The sequence below is a fragment of the Tachypleus tridentatus genome, chromosome 6 (assembly GCF_004210375.1).
Source record: "Tachypleus tridentatus isolate NWPU-2018 chromosome 6, ASM421037v1, whole genome shotgun sequence".
In the NCBI taxonomy this organism is placed as follows: domain Eukaryota; kingdom Metazoa; phylum Arthropoda; class Merostomata; order Xiphosura; family Limulidae; genus Tachypleus; species Tachypleus tridentatus.
In genome coordinates, this window is record NC_134830.1 from 37,359,456 (window position 1) to 37,381,733 (window position 22,278).

At 38.6% G+C, this 22,278-nt stretch overlaps 2 protein-coding genes across 4 annotated transcripts in view; one reads left to right on the forward strand and one right to left on the reverse strand.

The window, feature by feature from the left end:
- The window catches only part of LOC143252264 (uncharacterized), a 260,355-nt gene that overhangs the window by 86,469 nt on the left and 151,608 nt on the right, over nt 1–22,278 (reverse strand). The gene's annotated exons all lie outside the window — the stretch shown is intronic.
- LOC143252265 (uncharacterized) overlaps nt 1–22,278 on the forward strand; it is a 55,674-nt gene that overhangs the window by 24,710 nt on the left and 8,686 nt on the right. Inside the window, exons 2-3 of one of the 3 annotated variants that reach the window (XM_076504143.1) lie at nt 20,154–20,246; nt 20,754–21,162. The gene's annotated coding sequence lies outside the window, so the exon portion shown is untranslated. Of the gene's footprint in view, nt 1–20,153; nt 20,247–20,753; nt 21,179–22,278 lie in introns of all 3 variants that reach the window. The other 2 variants (XM_076504140.1, XM_076504141.1) reach the window with 2 other exon arrangements.

Here is a 22,278-nt window from a genome sequence, read left to right on the forward strand (position 1 = left end):
GAGGGTCGCGGGTTCGCATCCCCATCGCGCCAAAGTGCTCGCCCTTTGAGCCGTGGGGGCGTTATAATGTCCGATCAGTCCGCTATTCTTTGGTAAAAGAGTAGTCCAAGAGTTGGAGGTGGGTGGTGATGACTAGTTGCCTTCTCTCTAGTCTTATACTGCTCAATTAGGGACGGCTAGCACAGATAGCTCTCGTGTAGCTTTGCGCAAAATTAAAAAACAAAAGCAAACAAATTGTGTTAAGTTTGAAACAACACCGGCACTTTGATAAACATCTATACATTAACATGCGAGTACCTCGCTGGTACAGCGGTAAGCTTTCAGATCTACACCGCTAAAACCAGGGGTTTGATACCCCTCGGTGGACTCAAAAGATAGCCCGATGTGGCTTTGTTATAAGAAAACACACACGTTAACATGTAATATGAAAAATTATATTTTGAAAAACAAAAGTTGTAAATTTTCCAAACACACTGGTTAAGTTGGTTTCAGAGCACTGAAGGAATGTTAAGCACAAAACTACATAATGTGCTCTTCTCACTGCATTTATCGAAACCGATTTTTAGCTTTAGAAAAAAACATCAGACTTACCGTTAAGTAATGGGGGTGTAAGTATTTAGTAATTTTAGAATGTGTTGAATATCATATATCCAAAGATGTCACTACATTATAACAAGCTAGCCACAGAACCGTATGTACAGAAATATGGTATAGTAACTGTTTCATACAACATTATCTTACAACGTAGCATACCACGAAGCAGCACTGCATGTACCATCGATCCAGTTTGCAATCAACAGCGTATGTAATATCAGAAGCCTAATTTAAAAATCTGCATTTTTGTTTTCTCTGTTTTGCTTTATTTCACAGAATTATGATGCTAATTTTTGATGATGGAAAACAAGAGAAAAACAAACAAACGTAAATATGATTTCCTAGTGAAAATCTGTCTATTATAATTTACGTGAAGTTTTTACAAATTCAGTAGTGGTCCCTTAACTCTTTCGTTATCATGTGGATCATTCCTCGGAAACTCACTGAGTTTAATATCATTAAGATCAGAAATATAAATATTTGATTTTTTAGAATAGCATAGAATATTGTTTTAAGTACTTAATAATACTTTAAGAATAGTATTGAAGAACCTTGTTAAAACATTAGCTTTATCAATATCAGTATTAGATATAAAAAAAATCCTCGTTTTCAATTGCACGGAGCTCTGAAATTTCTGTGCTCTGCTCACCACGGGTATCAAACCCGGTTTCTATTGTCGTAAGTTCGCAGACAAACCGTTGAGTCACTGAGGGGCTTATCTCGTCTTAAACTTATCAAATGCATTTCAAAAGCAATCTGTATTAGTGTAGAGATACGAAATAAGCTCGATGCATTAAAATTTAAGTTTTCAGTACAAGTAGAATTACTTTTGTAAAATTCATCATATAATACATATGCAGCTTGTTGTTTGTTTTTTTTTCGTTTATTGGATTTCATCGTTTGGGATGTTGAACAGTTCTGTTCTTCTTGGGCCCGGCATGGCCAAGCGTTGAGGCGATCGACTCGTAATCCGAGGGTCGCGGGTTCGAATCCATATCGCATCAAACATGCGATATGGATTCATATCCTTTCAGCCGTGGGAACGTTGTAATATGTGGTCGATCCCGCTATTCGTTGGCAACAGAGTAGCCCAAGAGTTGGCGGTGGGCGGTGGTGACTAGCTGTCTTCCCTCTAGTCTTACACTACTAAATTAGGGACGGCTAGCGCAGATAGCCCTCGAGTAGCTTTGTGCAAAATTATAAAAAAAACAACAAACAAAACAAACTGTTCTTGCCCACGGCGGATCCCGGACGACGTGCTTAAAATTTTCCAACTCTTTGAGTTTCTACGAATTTTCGTCGTATCACGTGTGTTTAACTCTGATGTTTTTAAAGTGGGTTGTTTGGCAATGACGTTTGGGAACTGGATAGGTTTTTCATCACTAATGTTTTATTCTCAATGTCCGATATGATTGGTCTAGTGGTTGCGGGTTCGAATCCCCGTCACATCGAACATTTCCCCCTTTCTGCCGTTGGGGCGTTATAATGTGACGGTTAATCCCAGTATTCTTTGGTAAAAGAGTAGACCAGGAGTATGCGGTAGGTGCTGCTTTTCATCTATCGCTGCTAAAAGGGGGAAGACAAATAGCTTCTGTGTAACTTTGCGCAAAATTCAAACCAAATCGACGTGATCAATTTTAAGAATTTAGGTCTAAATACAGAACTGTGACTTATGACTTGTTTCCTTCCAACACGTATTGCATTTCGAAGCTTGGATTTATTAACATTGATAAAATTCATAAAGTTTGCACAAATTCAGAACCTACTTTTCCTGGCGGCTGAATCATGAATCTCAATTTCTTCAGGCCATACGTTATATTATGTATTTCTCTTCAAACACTATCATAAATACCTAACTCTTTCTTGCTTACTAATTCCTCTAAATTTCAGACCATCTGCAATAACCTTTTGTAGTTTTATTGTTTGTTTGTTATTTTCCACAAAGCTACACAAAGGGCTATCTGTGCTCTGCCCACCACAGGTATCAAAACCGGGTTCTAGCATTATAAGTCTGCAGACATACGGCTGTGCCACCAGAGGGGGTGTTTGTAGTCTTATTTAAAATCTCTTTCCCATCTTTCACTTGTTGTTCATTAACTTTGGTTTTAATCTCACTTCTGTCTCTTACAGGTGACATCTTGAAAATGCGTAACGTGGCTTAATGTGCCTGAAATTAAAACAAAAGTCTAGAAACTGCATATGTTAAGCCTAGTACTTTCTAATACTCTTCTACAAAATCCTGGTGTTTTCAGTTACATATACAATATGATGATAAAGTTTAACTCTGTAAATAAACCTACTAATTTAGAGAAATGCTTTAAGTGATTTAAAATTAAATCCTTAGAAAGCTTGTAATTAGCTGATAATTAGAAATTCTAGAAATCCTTGATGTTTTCTTTTAAAATCGTTGCTTTCATCAATAGTTTGATAATCATGTTAAGACCTAAAAATCCCCACTTTTTTGAAAACAACGCTTAACCTGATCTATAAAACAATTCCAAAACTTTGAAAGGTGTTCAAAAATAGGGATTTTGGTTCTTATTAGCATAAAGAGATGAACTGATCGCATTAAACGCAGAAAATACCCACCCTTTCTGCTTATTGCGGGCTTCGCTTTAAATGAAAACAAACAAACTGTATTTGAATAAATTATCACTTATAGCTAGAGCTATTGCATTACATCAGGATATATGAACATAGATAACATGTAATGAATAGGCACTGAAGTACACCGTGGTTAATAATAAGTTAGTAATGCGTGACAACCATACCAAGAGAATAGACTTCAACGAATCAAAAGCCAGTGCTTCGGATATCAATCAACTGAATAGATTATTAAAACAGTTACAAGCGAAAAATAAGATAAGCCACACGTGTACATGTATGTGAGTGTACTTAATATCAACTTCCAATAAGAGCAAGTTCCCATTTAGAGTGAAACTAACAATTAATCTAATGATGAGTACAACTAATTAAATATACTTTTCTCACTTTCTTGCTTATAAAGATCGCAAAGTTTCATCTATCGAGTAAACGACATTTTTTGGCCTAAACCCAGTAATATCTCACGCCAGCTAAGTAACTGCTACTAATATATCTTAACCATTTTGCTACCTGTCATTTATAAGCTCGTAAAAAACTTAACTCTTATCTTCGTAAAATATACTCTTCAAAAAAAGAAACGCAAAAGGCAAAATATGAGACAAATTGTTAACAAATTTATTCCGGGTAGTTCTGTATGACATGTGTGAAACTTTGCACATTCACTACTGAACATCCAAAGTCTGCAAAGGCGAAGTCCATGCTCACTAGTTGAAGTTTAACGTCACTCAACGTCGATAACGAGAATGCCCCCCGTGAGCATCAATAACTGCTTGGCATTTCCTGCCCATAGAAGCGATGAGATGACGAATCACATCCTGTGGAATGGCTGTCCACTCAGCCTGCAAAGCTGCTGCAAGCTGAGGTAGAGTCTGCGGTTGAGGTTGTCGCCGTCACAGACGTCGGTCCAACTTGTCCCACAGATGTTTGATGGGGTTTAAATCTGGTGATCTGGAGGGCCAGGGAAGAACGTTGATGTTGTGGTGTCTCAAGAAGACATGGTGAGTCGGGCTGTGTGAGGACGGGCGTTGTCATGTTGAAAAACGTCGTTGACGTTCACCATGATGGGTTGTGCATGGGGCCAAAGAATCTCGTCGACGTATCGTTGAGCCGTTAGATTCCCTCGAATGTGCAAAAGGTCTATTCTGGCATTGTAGACGATGGCAGCTCACATCATGACGCTGTCATTACCAAATCTGTCACCATTCTGCACACAGTTTCCTGCAAAACGTTCACCTCGGTGACGGTAAACACGGGTCTTTCCATTTTGCCTACAAAGTATAAAACGTGATTCATCGCTGAACCAAACATGACTCGATCGTCGATGAGGCCATACCCGATGTGCCCAAGTCCACTGGAGCCGTGCTTGACGATGTTGCTGGGTGATTATGACGTCTCTCCCTGGACGTCGAGGTCGGATTCCTGCATCTCGTAGACGGTTTCGTATGGTCTGATCGGAAATCCTATGCAGTCCCGGTATGGTTGAGGCAGTAGACGTTGCAGTGGTGGTCCTATCCCGAAGGTGACGTAATCGGATGTAGCGATCTTGTGTGGTTGTGGTCACACGAGGTCTGCCAGATCGTGAACGGTCACGAGTTGATCCATGTTGTTGGTAATGATTCCATAGCCTTGTGATGGTGCTTGGGTGGACATTCACAGCTCTGGCAACATCTGATTGAGATTCGCCTGCTTCCAAGTGACCAATGGCGCTGTTGCATTGTGCTTCAGTCAGTCTTTGCGTAACTGTATTGCGTGTCGGTGGCTTAACACTGAGCTAAGGAAACCAAGAACCCGCCACTTTTATAGGGATTTTGCACATGTTGCACTTGCAGAACATGCAGATCTCTCAAACAAATTTATTGGACACGCATGCGTTTTGGCGAAAAATCCGATGTTTTCCTCCGTTTTCAAAGTGCATGACTTTTATTGTCATTTTGGTCTGACAATCAGTGCCTTAACACGTGTAACATCACATACTCTGAGCTTGTAACATTATTACATATATTTCTCTTTAAAATAACAAAAATGTCCCTTTTGCAGTTATTGTTTTGAAGAGTGTATATAACTGGAACAACAAACAATTTCCACGAACTAAAATTTTTAATAAGAAATCAGTCAACCTGTTTTTGTATTTTAGTTATCAACTACAGCATTAGTGAAAACATTCGGATATATGTACTTAGTCTAAACGCGAAGATCAACAGAAAACAAAAGTACTGTCTTTGAAAGGATTAATGCTAGCAATGGATGTATTACAACACCATGCTGTCATCAATAGTTGACTAATCCGTTTTAATTGAGATCATGGAAAAAACAAATAGCTAATGAAACATCTTTTCAGTGATGATGCACGTATCAAAAGATATAGTATAGTGTACGAACAGTACCTAAATTTTCACTTGGTTACTTACTAGTATTCTAAAGATCTTTTTCACATAAACTTATATCAATATTCAGTATAAGGTTCTGCCAGTACTCAGAAAATAACGTCCTTTCAACTTACAGATGCATCAAAAACTAGCAACAATTTCTAATCATTCCGGTTATTAATGTTCCAGACATTAGTAACATCAGCTGTTTTACGATCACGAGTCTATCAAACGATGTCTTGAGAAATCCTACTATGAAACACTGTTAATATTCTAGACATTACCTACAATGATATCGGCTATCCTCCACACGTGTTTATCACATAATGTTTTGTTAATATCCTACCGTGCCCGACCACTAAATGGTTCAGAAAGCATGAAATACACTTTCCTCTTGGTTGTAGATTTATTAATCAACCAAATGTCCTAATTACTAGTTAGGTAGTAAAGTTTAGTCATAATTATAACGAGGTTGATCTCAAGCATCTTAATTAATTGGGTTGACATCATACAACACAGAATTCTCGCTGTCTTTGACCCATCAATTTCTTCAACCTCTGACTTAACTAGTCATTTAAATTGTACACCAAAGGTGTTAAAGCTTTGGGGAGATTTGGAGCTAGTCTAACACCTGGCAGATGCCTTTTAATAAATCATTAGATACGAGGTTGTACATACTGATTATCATACTATTAATTATTGTAAATCTGCAGAGAAAACTAGAGAAATTAATGAGGAATAATTGTGATGTGTGGACTAGTTCCTTCAAACACCTAATTATATTTACTTTATAAATATAGATCCAATATTTAGTCTATTATCTGGTTGCAGCATTTAAAGATATTTGTCTGAAGTACCACAGAAGTACCAAAGTCAGTAAAGAAGCTTCAATCTGGTAACATATTGGTGAAAACATCCACATCTCAACACAGTGAACTCATCTTGCATTCAAAGGCAATTGGGGATATACCTATTGAGGTTACACCTCATGCTACTTTGAATTAATCACGAGGAGGAATTTGAAGAACATCTCAGAATCAGAGATTCTCGCTGGTTTCTCCACCCAAGAAGTTTCTGCAGTGTGGCGTATCTCCACTTTCAAAGATGGAATTATGATGCCGACCAATGTCCTCATTATGTCATTTACATCACAACGTCCAGTTACCATCATCAAGGCAGGTTATCTTAATTGTGGGGTATGGCCATTCATTGCAAACCCTCTTAAATGTTTCCAGTGTCAGCGGTTCGGTCATTCGAAGACGTCATGTCGTGGTTCCTTGACGTGTTTTTGTTTCAGTGCCAAGGACCACTATGCCTATGAGTGTGAAATGGACCCTCGTTGCGTCAATTGCAATGGCTGTCACCCATCCTACTTTCGTTCTTGCTCTAAAGTTTTGGAAGAAAAAGAGGTGCAGCATTTGAAAACAATTCAAAATATTACTTACCCTGAGGCTTGAAAGTTACTGTCCACCACTTCATCTTGGACGTATGCTGCTGCACTTTGTTCCACTACTGCAGTGAAAGTACAGGCGAATCTCTGTGTCTCCAAAAGAATCATTCTCAAACCAAATGAAAAGTCTTTTGATCTCCATGGTTAAAAACGTGATAAATCAACTTCAATACCCATCTCTGTCACACATTCCAGCAAATTCCAATATCCACTTTCTTTGATTCCAGTGTATGGACATTTCGTCAAGTACATCTTCTTCTCCCACCCCAAGATGCAAAACGATCATTCGTTCAAATTCTCAGTCGATGAATCCTCTTTCAACGACAAATACCTGCCCAATCGACCTAGGGCAGGATCCATGGAGGTTGAGAGACCTCCCTCGAACAAAGACAGTAAAGAAAAAAGACGTGGTTGTAAACAGAAGAGAGTTCTCCACCCCATTTGCCTACACATAAATAAAAACGGCCACTTTGATACAATGGAACAGTCGAAGTTTACATTGTAGTCTGGATGACATCAAAACACTGATTGCTTCCTACTATCCTATATGTCTTTCTTTATAGGAAACATTTCTGAAACCTACCGATACAGGCATCTTTCGGTGGTTTTCTTTGCACAAAAATCAGAGGCTGTGTGATGAGTGAGTGCATGGAGGGTGGCACTGTTGCTTGATCAGCATGTGTCCATCCTGTCTTTGCCATTCGACACACCCTTGAAGGCCATAGCCATCCGTGTTTCCTTGGGTTTACATCACTGTTTGTTCTCTCTACCTGTCGCCTGGAGAGATTTGTGATCAATCAGATTTTGATGCTCTCATTGTACAATTGCCATCTCCCTTTTTAATTCTAGGGACTTTAGTGGACATCTTCCCCTTGGGGAAGTATTGATATTGATAGGAGGAGTCGCTCCATAAGCTCGGTGGTTAAGATATCGAAGCCAGAAGGAATCTTGGATTACGTTCACAACTAGCATATCTTCTTCCACAAGTTCCAAAATCATATGGGACAAGATTCGAAAGGTCAATGTATCCTTCTCAATTTTGCTCTCTGATGACCAGGAATTAGCTGATACCTAGGTGAAAACTTTTGCCAGGTATCTAGCACTCTGTTTCTTTCCCCACCTTCTTAGCTATCAAGACTCGTGCAGAGCAATCACCTCCTTCCTTTCGAGCTGATTGTGTCCCTTTACACTGGCAGAACTCAAACTGGCCCTTCATTGGTCTGACATTACATCGGTTGGACCTGATGATGTACACTATCTCCTGATTCTCTTGCTATTCTTCTGATTGTTTTAACTGGATCTGGTAGGAGAATGCTTTTTTTTGATGCCTGGCACCAGGCTATTGTCCTATTTTTCTCTAAGTCTGGGAAGGATCTACGATTCCTTCAAACTACCATCCATTTGTTTTGAAGAGTTGACTCTGTACGACCTTAGAGAGGATGGTTAATGCTCGTGTTGTTTTGTCCCTCGAATCAAATAACGTCCTTTCGCCCACCCAGTGTGGGGTGCGACGATAGTGCTCCACCATGCACCACCTGATTCGACTTGAAACGTCAATCAGAGAAGCCTTTCTCAAACTATAATATCTTGTATCAATATTCTTTGACATTGAGAAGGCTTATGATACAACATGGAGGTATGGCATTTTGCGAGACCTCTATATATATGAGTTATGTGGCCACTTGCCCATTTTTATTAAACATTTTTTAATGTACAGGAGATTCCAAGTTCGTGTCAGTTTGACAGAACGATTCTAGGTTCAGGTCAAAATGAAAATTAAAATGTGCAAAAGAAATCACGCTAAAACGGTATATAGTCCAATAAAAACCTTAAGTTAAAAAGACCAATGGCTCTTAAAAATGTAAAAACGTGAGTGAGGTGGGCAGTATTACTTATGACATTGGCTAATGTGAAGGGCAAACCAACCTGAAAAATATATTTAAAATGGTGTCGTTGGTCTCGGTTGTAACGATGGCTTGATAATAAAATATGTATGATTGTGATCTTAGTGCCACACAAACTGCACATTGGTGCATAAGTACTAGCTAAAAGGAAGTGGTGAGTTAAAAACTGTGATCAATGCGTAGCTTAGCCAAAACAATTTCATCCCTTCGATCTTTACAGAAACAAGGTGGCCAAAGAGGTAAAGAAGGTTTGATTTCAAAAAGCTTATTATTTCGTTGGACACTCCTAGTTGACTGCCAATCAGTATGGTTTTGATAACTGGACCATAGTTCATGTATGGAACAGGTATGGTGGTCATAGAGTCAGAGCAGACGAACTTTGCTGCTCTGTCAGCGAGCTCACTCCCACGAATACCAACGTGAATTGGTATACAAACAACTGAAAATATGTAGATTATAGAGAGAGATGGACCAGTTTGTTTTGGATAGTGATAATAATAGGAATGATGTTAGGGCCAAAAAGCAGCTGAGTGAGTCAGTATATATTGTACAATTCGTATATTGCATAGTTTCAATATGATTCAGGGCAAGAGAAATGGCATACAATTTGGCAGTGAACACAGAAACTGTAGAGGGGATTCTGTGTGCTACTACTAAACTGTAAAAACCCATGAACCTACAGAGTCACCTGATTTTGAACCATTTGTATATATGGGAATGGATGGATTGTTTGAGAGATGTTCAGCAAAGAAAGAGTAATATTTTCAATCAAGAATATCTGCCTTCCTCAAATGACTCAAAGATAGGTCACAGTTGGGGATAGTAATTAGCTATGGTGGAATAGGCCGTTCTGTGAATACTGCAATGCTATTCAAAGATAACTCCAATTTTTCTGATTGTGCCTAAATACGAAGGCTAAAAGGAACAATGGCATATATTCTATTATAAAACTTCTGTCCCACTGTGGATGGAAAACACAATTCCAAGTTGGATGCTGTGGTAAATATTGAAGTTTGGAAGCATGCGTAAGAGACAGTTGCAAATGGTGAATATATAGAGAGGGTCATGGGACTTCACATACAAATTTTGAACTGGAGAAGTATGAAAGGCCCCAGTGCAAAGCTGAAAGCCCCTGATGATGGATAGGATCCAACAATTTCAGTGCTGAAGTTCTGGTAGAACCATAAACTATAGACTATTGGATGGATAAGGACACGATAAATTTTAATTGTGGAGTATCTGTCCACTCTCCAAGAGGTGGAATAGAGGATGCAGAGGATGTTCAGTGCTCTTATGTATTTGACACGAAGTTTCTTGATATGTGATATAAAGTTTAATTTACAGTCAAATATAAGAACTTTTCCTCAGGGACGACAGGAAATACAACATCAGCAATACGAAGTTCAGAATCTGGATGAATACCCCATTGATGGAAGAAATATACACAAACAGTTTCAGAGAGAGGAAGTTGAAAATCATTTATTGTGGTCCATCAAGTATATGATTGATTGCAGTTTGTAGCTGCCACTCAATAAACCTCATGCTTGATGACCGACACGAGATGTGAAAGTTGTCAAAGAAAAGACCATTTGCAACTGTAGGGGTTACTGTTCACCGATAGCATTAATCTTTATAATGAAAAGTGTGAAACTCATAACACAACCCTGAGGAACTTCAAGTTTCTGTGGGAAAAATGTGAAAGCGTTGAGCCCACACAGACCTGGAATCGGTGGTTCATTGAAAAATGCTTAGTAAAAAGTGGCAAAATGCCACGCAATCCATATGAGTGAAGGTCTTGCAAGATGTCATATCTCCATGTTGTATAATAAGTTTTCGCTAAATAAAAAAATAGAAACAAGATGTCACTTGAAGAAGGCTTCTCTGATTGATATTTCAAGGCGAATTAAGTGGTCTGTCATGGAGCGTTGTTTTCGGAACCTACACTGAGTTGATGAGAGAAGGTTGTTTGATTCAAGGAATCAAGACGAGCATTAATCATCCTCTCTAAGATTTTACTGAGACAACTTGGACGGTAATTAGAAGGAATCTTTGGATCCTTCCCAGGTTTAAGAATAGGGAGTACAATAGCTTGGTGTCAAGCATCAGGAAAGACATTCTCCTGCCACATCCAGTTAAAGGCAACCAGGAGAATAGTGAGAGAGGCAGGAGAAAGGTGACATAACATCTCATAATATATATCATCAGTGTAAGAGGGCGATTGTAGTCATAGGGATGATCAGTCAAAAAGGAAAGAGGCAGATGTTCAACTCGTGTTTTAATAGCTACGAAAGAAGGGGATGAGTTTGAAGAGTTGAACATCTGCCTCTTTCCAAAGGTATTGGCAATGCTATGAGCATTAGCAACTTCATGGACATTAGATATTAAGATAGAGAGGGGCAGAAGTATTCTGCCTACTCACCTTTCAGATCTTGTCCCATACGACTATTTAACTGGTGGTTGAAGAAATTCTGGAGGTGTATTTAATCCAAGATTCCTTCTGGCTTTGACGTCTAACTCGCCGAGCATGTGCACGGGCCTGCTGAAATGCAATGCAGTTTGAAAGCATGGGATATCTACGAAATTTTTCCCAAGCACGTTTCTGAGTGTTTTGTGTTATATAACAAGCAGAATTACACCAAGGGTGTGGATGTCATGGGAAATATGTCTAGGATTTGGGGATGCACTAAGCAACTGCTTGTACAATATAGTTAGTTACTATTGGTACACAATCATCTATCAATGATTTACATAAGATGACAGGATCAAGTTCAGAGAAAGCAGTGAAAGAGGGCCAGTTGGCCTGATCTAACCTCCACCGTGGCACCTGGATTGGGTGGCACTGACCATGGCCATTTTCTCTTAATATGATAGGAAAATGGTAATCACCTCTTGGATTGATGTCAATCTCTCACGAAAAGCAAGTGAAAGGTGAAGGGGAGCAGATAGAAAGATCTATAGCAGTAAATGACTGGCTGGGTGCATGAATATAAGTGTAAGAGCCAGTATTGAAGACACAGGTTGTGTTTCAAGAGCGTATGCTCTATAGCAAGAACTCTCACATCAATACTAAACCACCCCAGAGGGGATTATGCCCATTAAGATCCTCCAAAATTAAAAAGAGGTTGGCAGTTGCTCAATGAAGACATCAAGGTCTGATTGATTATAACTTTTTCCAGGGGTTAGGTGCAGAGAGCAAACAGTGATGGTATGACCCAAGGAAACACGGATAGCTACAGCCTCCAAGGACATATTCAGTGACAAGGGCCGGGTGGGAACATACTGATCAACCAGCAGTTTTTCTCCCCCATGCTTTTGTCCTACACATGACTTGTCATTTCTATATAAAGAGTATTGTCGAATTGTGACTGTATATGTAGGTTTTAAAAATGTTTCCTGCAAAGAAAGACATTTGGGATCATAAAGGTCAATCAAATTCTTGACATCATTCACATTTGATTGAAAACCTCGACAGTTCCATTGGATTAGCATGGCCATATATACTTATTTTGGAGGAGAATATGGCAAAGAGATCTTCTGCTTGCGACTGCATTTTTTTTTATTGGATGTGGGTCTGTCACCCTTTGTTGATTCTACTCTGGATTGAATAGGCAGGTCGGTTTTTATAGGCATGCGTTCCAGTGATTGATGGTGTGAACGAATGGTTTGTTTCATTTTTGGGGTGTCAAGAGAGGAATACCCCATGGAAATACCTGTGCTTGAACAAGGTGAAATTGGGCAATAGTTGGAAGATGTGGTAGGGACAGAAATAGAAGTAGACACAGATTTGTTAACTTTTTTGATTTTGGTGGGTACGAGTTTAAGGTGCATTGTTAAGGATTCTGTGGGAGGCACAGAAAGGTCTATCTGGTCTCCTACTGTAGTAGTGGAATGGATTAACACAGCATAAGTCCAAGATGGAATTGGGAATAGTAATTTCCGAGCCTCGGGGTAAGTAATATTATGAACTGTCTTAAGACGTTGTACTTCTTTCTCTTCCACCCATTTCGAGCAAGAAGTAAAATAGGAAGGATGTAGACCATTGCATTTAATACAATGCGGTTGTAGTTGCATTCAAAGGCATCATGGTCTTTACCAGCACAATGGGCACATGCCAAGGAACTATGGCAAGATGTTTTTAAATGACTAAATCGTTGAGAATGGACACATCTAACAGGGTTAGGAAATATGAGGACATACCTTAGAATTCAGATATCCTGCTTTGATTGTGATAGGAGAACGCGTTTTTGTAAATGTTAATATTAGAACATTTGTCGGCTCCATAATCTTGTCTTTACGAGTTAAAATTCAGCGCACGGCTGTAACACCTTGGCTGGTGAAACCTGCGAGGGTCTCTGACTCAAGAATTGTCTTTAAATCCCTCTCAACTATGACTCTTCTGGAAGAATTCAAAGTAGAATGAGGAGTAACCTCAATGGGTACATCCCCAGTGGCCTTTGATGTCAACAGGAGCTTGGAATGTTGTGAAGAAGATGTTTCTAGTGAAATGTCCCCAGATCGTAAATTTTTTACCGATTGAGGAGGGCTAGCAAGCCCTTCCAAACCCTTCTGAATTAGAAATGGAGATATTTGCTCCAAGGGTTTTTCAGTGAAATAATGTATAATTAAAAATCGCGGGACAGATTCAAGTTGTGAGTTTGACTGTACATAGTCATCAATGCATGGTCGTTTGCCAGTAGTTGGATTTTTCTCTATGTGGTGATGCTTGTTTATTTTCTTTTATTTGAGGGGTGTCCATAATAAAAAAAAAGTATTTCGGTGCCCACTAACCCCTCTCACTATCGAGCCCTACGAAATGTGACCAATCTTTAAGTCATCTGAGAAAAGCAGACGCTCCTGATTGGAAATACTGTCTGCTATTTGCTGAACATCTCTTGAACCATCCTTCCATTCCTATATGTACAGATGGTTCGAAATCAGATGACTGTGTGGGCTCTGCCATGGTTTGTTGTGGTTTGGTGGTTGCACATAGAATCCCATTTACAGCTCCTGTGTTCACTGCTAAACTGTATGCCATTTCTCTTGCTCTGGATCACATAGCAACTGAGCAGTACTCAAACTGCACTATTTATATTGACTCGCTTGGTTCTCTACTGGCCCTGGAATTGCTTTATGTTGGTTCACACCCTGTTAGTACCACTAGTTCGATTTGAAATTAGAAAATGACCGTAACGTCAAATAACTTGGAACCAGGACTAGAAAGGCCAACTTCAGGTGACTGACGGTGGTTTTTGTACTTACCTGTTAGTCTTCCTGGTGAGTTATGATAATTACAATTATGCAAGAGAAAGTCCTTTACAAATTGTGTTGCTGCAGTTTATCTCTTACCTCTGTAGACTGGATGTAAACATTGGTTTTATGATATTTATCGTTTTAAACTTTGTTTTGTTTTACCTTAATTTCCTTTTATGAATTCTTTTAAATTTACTTTAATTTTTTACCAGTTGTTTGGCACTGATAGCCTAGCTGCTTTGTTCCATAAAACACCAAACCAACCAGCCAACCAAAGAGTCTTCAACGTGATATAGTGTGTCAACTTTTATTTATACGTTGTCAATTCGGATGTGTGTGGTTAACTTATGATTAGCTATCTATGTGGTTTGTAGTTTGCATTGGTGGTTATTAACTTGAGAACTGTTACAATCTTCACAGCTGATGTTGATGTTGTCAAGAGCGCATCAGAATGTTAATGATAGCAAGAGTGAATTTGATTACACTGTTACCAGCTGCTGAGTTATATGTAAAGGGATCATATTCTATATGTTTAGTTTGTGTAATTTGTACAGTTGCTAACTAAGTTACAATTTCAAATTCAAGATTAATTTGGGTTTTGTTTCATTACAGCAACAGACATAAGTACAGTGCTACTTTGTGTTATTTATACATCTGGTGCTAAGCTATAATTACAATTAAAGTCAGTGTTTGTTTCTTTGTTTGAATTTCGCACAGAGCTACAAAAGGGCTATCTGCGCTAGCCGTCCCTAATTTAGCAGTACAAGACCAGAGGGAAGGCAACTAGTTATAAACACCCATCGCCAGCTCTTGGGTTACTCTTTTACTAACGAATAGTGGGATTGATCGTCACATTATAATGCCTTCACGGCTGAAAGGGCAAGCATGTTCACTGCAAACCTCGACCCTCAGATTACGAGTCGAACGCCTTAATCCCTCTGGCCATGCTGGGCCGTCAAAGTGAATGTGAAATGTGAGTAGGTAATACATTGCCTACAAACGGTAATACCTTACAAAATAATAATCTGGGGTGAAGAGAACCCCACTTGTAGAGAAAATTATATGTTTAAAAAAGGCTTGTGTGGGTAGAGAAAGCACCAATAGAGGAGCGAACTACGTTTTGACCTACTTCGGTCATCGTCAGGCTCCCAAAGAAAGACAGGGTTACTGACCGGTAGCTGAGCACATGTTTGAAGGCGGTTTTGAAATTGAGTGTAGGATTGTAGAGGGCATGTTTAGATGTTGGATATATTTATTAATACAGGTATAAAGGTGTTCCTTTGTATCGGGTTATTTTGGGCTTGAATTGTTGTATAAGTGAGGCTTCTTTAATTTTGCGATTGTTTATGTTTGTTTCTTTATTTAGTATTTGGGTATTTTCTATGGTTATGTTGTATTTGTTTGATTTGTAGTGTTCGAAAACGTGAGAAGATGACTTTTTGTGTTTTTTGAATCTGGTTTCCATTTTTCTACTTCTTTCTCCAATACAAAAGTCGTGGCAGTTATCACATTGTATTTTATAAATAATATTGGTCTGGTGTGTGTCAGTGTAGTTTTTACACAGTATAAACCTCAGTTTTGTGCCTGGTTTTTGAATAAATTTGGTATTAACTGGAATGTCACATTTTGTTACTAGTTTTTGCCAAATGTTGGTTATTTTTCTGCTGATGTCGAGAATATATGGCATGCAGCAGTATATGGTTTCGCGAGTTTTTGATTCGTGAGATATATTTACTTTTGTTGGCTGATTTTGCTCTCTGTCTAGGTGTGTCCGTATAATGTTTTCTACTGTTTGTGGAGGAAACTTATTGATGTTGATGAAGTATTGTTTTACTTTGTCTAATTCGTCGTTAATTTTATCTGGTGAGCATAGTTTTATGGCTGTGTTTATTTGGTTTCTTAGTATGTTGAGTTTTTGTTTTGTTTTATGTGCTGAGTTCGAAGGAATGTATAGTCCAGTATGGGTGATTTTTCGTTGGATTCCTGTTTCAAATTGTGTATCGGTTCTTGTAGTTTTGAGGTTAAGATATGATATGTGATTGGTTTATTTCCGTTCTCATGTGAAGTTAATGTTGGGATGTATAGAGTTAATGTAACTGAAAAAGTTAAGTGCGTGTTCTGTGGATGTGAATTCCGCAATCGTGTCGTCTACATATTTGTACTAATAAAGTGGTGGATGTAATGCTGTGTTAACTGTGTGTGTGTGTTCAACTTGTGTCATACAAATATTGGCTAGAACTGGTGATACTGGGTTGCCCATACTTAAGCCATTTGTTTGCATGTAGTTGTGGTTGTTGAACGTGAAGTTTGTCTTCATCGTGGTGAATTCTATGAGGGTTGCTAATTGGTTGCTGAGAAAGTCTATTTATGGGTCTAAGCACGTCCTCTATGTTCCTACACTCAATTACACAACCGCCTTCAAACAAGTGTTTAGCTACTGGTCAGTAACCCTATCTTTCTTTGTGAACCTGACTATGATCGAAAACGTCGAAACATTGTTCGCTCCTCTGTTAGTGCTTTCTCTATTCACACCAGCCGTTTTTAAATATATAATTATAAAATAAAGCCCTGACAGGTTATTACGGGAGAAACGGAACTCGTGCACTCAACGATGTATTTCTAATGACCAGCAGGAGAAGAACATCATCCAATTTTTCGTTAATATATCAATATTAGTACTTCAGATGGATCGTCAGTAAAATATTTTTATGGGTACTTCACGTAGATCGTCATAAGAATATCATATTGGTACAATAGTGAGTGTTTAATATAACACCATGATTTATACCAAGAAAGAAGCACTGAATGTTGAAAAAAGACCAAGGAAATCTTTGGGAAAAAAGTGGCACCGTTTACTCGATTAAGGGCTTCTCAAAGCGTTAAAAAAGTAGAATAAGTATAGATGGAGTACAGGCAAGTTACGATAGGTTAACAACTCTAATACAGGGGATCCAAACTGGTGGGTCGCCTTGGCAGGGGAGTCGCGTAGCCTTATTAGAAGTAGCTTGGGATAACATTAATTTTATTTCATTAATTACATTTTCATGCTCTTACATTTTTTTACACGGTGCAAAGCAAAACGTATACTACGTTAGTTCAATGTCATTAGGTGATATTATGGGTGTATGTATGCGTGCCTGTGAGTGAATGTGTATGTGTCTGCAACTGTATGTATGTGTGTACTAGTGAGTAGCGAGTATGTGAGTGCACGCGCATGTACGTATGCTTGTGTGTATGTTTAGCTGTGATTGTGTTTGTGCTCGCTGTCGACACGTGAGTCACATGTCCGTTGCTGATTGGTGGATGACGAATCGCGCGACTAGCCACGCTCCCTTCCCTCCCAATACTTACCTCATCATTACTCTACCTGCACCCCCCACAAGTAGTTAGTGTAAGATGTACAGTTGCCAAAGCGTTCATTATTCAACATTTTTATTTTATTTTAACAAGTAGATAAGTAAGCAGTAGAGGTGAGTTGTGTCCATGGCTAAACGGAGCAGATACTCAGAATGCTACCTCAACATTGGCTTCACCACTGTGCTCGCCAACGACGGCATCGATAAACCACAGTGTGTTTTGTGCCATGCTGTCCTGAGTGCAGAGTCAATGAAACCATCAAAACTCAAGCGTCATCTCGAGACGAAACATCCAGAACACGCAAAGAAGGGTTTGGATTTCTTCAAACGGCATGAACGGTGTCTTAAAAGCTAAAGAATCGATGGAAGTGGGTCGTTTCAGCATCAGAGTGCAGCCGTAGTGGAAGCTTCATATGAGATTGCATTCGAAATTGCTAAACAAAAAAAGCCTAAAACGATTGGAGAAACACTTCTTAAACCCTGCATGATGAAAGCAGTAAATCTTATTCTTGGAGAAGCCAGTGCAAAGAAGATGCAGCAAGTATCCCTGTCAAATAATACTCTACAGAGGCGCATTTCTAAAATGTTTATGGATGTGAAGGAACAGGCTTTGACTGAAATCAAGGGTTCCCCTTTGTTCTCCTTTCAGCTCGACGAGTCAACAGATGTAAGTTCATGTTCTCAGTTGCTTGTCTTCATGAGATACATTAATTCAGGTGACATCAAAGACGAATTCTTATTCTGCAGTGCACTTGAAACCACAACAAAAGCTGATGATGTCATGGAAAAAGTTTCAACTTTTTTCAAGACGAAGATGTTCAATGGGAAAACGTGTGTGGGGTTTGTACGGATGGGGCACCGGCTATGCTGGGATCGAAATCAGGATTCCAGTCGAGAGTGAAGAAGCTAGCACTTCAAGCAAAGGGTCAGTAAGACTCTCCCTGCATCTATGCAGGAAGTGCTTGAATCTGTAATCAAAATTGTATATTATGTGAAGACTGAAGCACTCAACACTCGCCTATTCAAAGAACTATGCAAAGACATGAATGCTGACCATGAAGTCCTTTTCTTCTACACAGCAATACGTTGGTTGTCGAAAGGAAACGTTATTAATCGTGTCTTTGAAATGAGAGATGAAATAAAGCTATTCCTGGAGACTTAAGAAAGGAAAGTTCTTGTAGCTCACTTCGAAGATGAAGCATGGAATAAAAGGGTTGCGTACCTAGCTGACATTTTTGACCAGCTGAACAAGCTCAATTTGAAGCTTCAAGGAAGGGAAACACATGTTCTCCTTTTTCAAGATAGTCTTCGGGCCTTTGTTTCCAAACTGCAGAACTGGCGTCGGAAAACCAATCTTGGAAACATCGCTATGTTTGAAAAACTTTGTGGAGTGACGGATGAGTCTCAGATCCAACTGGATCAGTTCCTCAAGGATGAGATTACCGAACATCTTCAGTCTCTAGAAAAGGAAGTCGAGCGTTACTTCTCTGAGCTATCACAGAAACAGGAGGCCCTGGTAAGGAACCCATTTTGTACTGAAATTGATGTTTCCAGCATTCCAGATGATATCCAAGATGAATTTCTGGATCTAAGGAACGACTCTTCAGCTCGTGATCTCTTCAAGGTGAAGTCCATGACTCAGTTCTGGTGCGCTATGTATCAGTCATACTCCAAAGTCAGCATGATAGCTTTACATGTCCTTGTTCCATTTGCTTCTACCTACTTGTGTGAGGCAGGATTTTCCACTATTGTCAATATAAGAACAAAGAATAGGAACAGATTGGATGTTGAAGATGACATGAGACAGGCTCTAACAAACGCTCGGCCACGAATTTCAAAGCTTGCTGCTGAAATGCAACGTCAGGCATCTCACTAGCTGGGTTGGATAGCTGTTCAAACCTATGTTAATATTATTTTAAGAAATATATGTTCTTTTTGTGAATTCAGGTTGGACCAATGTGATTTAATTTGCTAATAAATAATTATAGAATTTTTAAATATATTTTTTAGATATTTCTTTCCCTCTCCTTCACAGAAAATAAAATAAAAATTAAGCTGCTGATAGTAAGGCCTAAGTAGGGGGTCACATGGATTTCAAACTTTTAGGTAAGGGGTCGCGAGTGCCAAAAGGTTGGGAACCCCTGCTCTAACAAGTAAAAGCGGAACTAAACAAGAAGAATTAAAATGGCAGAAACGGAAAAGAAAATGGTAAAAAATAAATTGTATATTGAGCTCTGTCTGTGAAGCTTTGTCCTATGGCATTGTTGTCAAAACACCAGAAAAGAAAAATTAGAATAATTTTCGGAGGATTGGTTGAGGGAATAGAAAAATATTTTATTTTTTTTATAAGAATGTTTACTCCTTGTTCACTGTCTCGTGAATAGAATATAAAAATATTCTTTAGGTTAAACAGTTCCATTGAGTCTTCACAGTGTACGCTAACTTCTAGAGGAATATGTAACACGCTATGCTACTTTCATTTTAAACTTACATATATTTTGCAATAATTTCTTCATGAACATTTGCTAAAGTTTCCAATAAAAAGTACAATTGTTAATAATTAGTTATAATTATGAGTGGCAGATAAACCAAAAAAGAACGAGATGATCTCTCTTTATTATGTTGTCAGCGGAGTTTTCGGTCTTTATCCCAAGAATATGTGACGAGTTTGGGTCTGCTTAGCAGATTACAAAGCACCGAAGGAGAACTGTGACAACCAAAGGTTCGAATATCTGGCTTATCTTATTTAACGAATTTGGTTATTACTGTTTAAGGAATTTAATGTCATATATTACATCCATTAATAATCTTGAAAAGGAAAATAAATATTAAAATAATCAAACTTAAAGCTGTAAATTATATAAAGATTGTCACGGAGACGCACAAAATCGTTATATTAAACATTAAAACTAATTACGTACGACAGCATATGACTATTTAAAGAGATATTTAGCGAGTACAGAATACCAATAATGAGTCTAAACTTATATCACTATTTTGAGAAGCTCTGGTGGTAACTCTTGTATGCGACAACAAATTACGAGAAATCTTATAACATTTTTTAATTTACAAAATCAGCTCCGATAAAGTTAATGAAATTAGATTTTTCGAAAAAGTCGAAAAGAGTCTTGTTTAACTCTAGTGGTGGTGAGTGAATGAAGTTTTACTGTTGATATTCTGGCCTCGTTTTCCATATCTAATTCGCATCATATATCTTATGGATATTTAGGTGACGTTAAACAAGATGTAGGAAAATCCAGCCGTAGCTATCAATCACTGCCAGCCGGTGTCTATTTTACAACTCTGAAAATTGTGACAAATCTCTTGATTAAAACACTAAATCTGTCCAGGCTCAGCATGTCAACTATGCAGCAGCCCTGAAAACCCAGAACCCAACTTTTAACAAGACCGGAGCTCATCAACTTTCGGAGCCTACTCCCAAAAAACACAGGGTTTTGGTACTGCTTTCCATGAACGGCTCGCTATTTTTGTTGCTGATATTGCTTTCATGGTGACATAAAACAAATCCGAGTCCCTCCACCAACTATATTTCTGGATATACCACTCTACCAAGTTCTTCTTAAACATCAGCAACCCAAATCCGAGTGTCATGGTACCACTAGATTCAAGCAAGAAAGGTCAGTACCCCTCCAGGTGAGTGATATGGTTTCATTCTTACACATAAATATTCAAGGTGGCTTTTACTTTAAGAAATATGAGCTTTTCGACCTCTGCAACACCTTAAACTCTGACATAATCTCAATTAGTGAAACCTTACTAAATATCAATCATTCTTTTACCCTCTCTGGTTATAAACTGTTCTCTGTCTCCCATTCTGCCCCACTAGAAACATTGCCTTTCTTTTCAAACCTAAGTTAAATATTAAAATTCTGAAGCCTCCTACTCAGCCCCATAATGAAACTATTTTAGCTGAACTAACTCATAATAACTTCCCCATCATCATATTCTTAATTTACGTCAGCCCCTCGCAGTTCCCCAACTCCACTTTTTTACAATACGCCCATTTTTTCCACAAACACTCCATAATCCTTGGTGACTTAAATTCTAAGCACAAAGAATTCTTCTGTTGTACCAACAATCGTAACGGACATATTATTCGTAACATTTTACGTTCGAAGAATCTAACAGGTGTCAATAACGATCATGCAACACACACACACGTTAACGGCTCCCAAGATATTCTTGATCTAGTCATAGTCACACCTAACCTTCTTCCTCATACTTCTGATTTTCAAGTCAACAATCATATTGGAGGTGATCACCTTCCTGTTTCCTTCCATCTTTTTAATAACTCTACCTGCTTTTCCCTTCCCACATCCCCTACCCTTAACTTTTCAATTCCAACTGGGATGCTTTCAAATCTATTCTATCTAACACTCCCTTCTATGTTTCTCCCTTAATCTCTGGCCTCCAAGTCCTTGATGATCTTGTTCTTAAATTTACTAAATCTATTACCGATGCCCTCCATTCTGTCACTCCTGCTCAGGTCCGCACCCTGCCGTTACACCACTGGGTCTTAAACTCCTCAAATCCATAGCCACGTTACTGAAAGACGTCGTCTACGTAGACTTTTTGTCTCTACACGTAATTACCATCTCAAAACATTAATCAATCAAACAAACAATACCATTAAACAACTAATAAAACAACAACAAATAACTAGATGGCTAGATGGAAAAACTTCTGCACCTCAATAGACAATTTCTGCAACCACCCTAAAGAATTCTGGAATA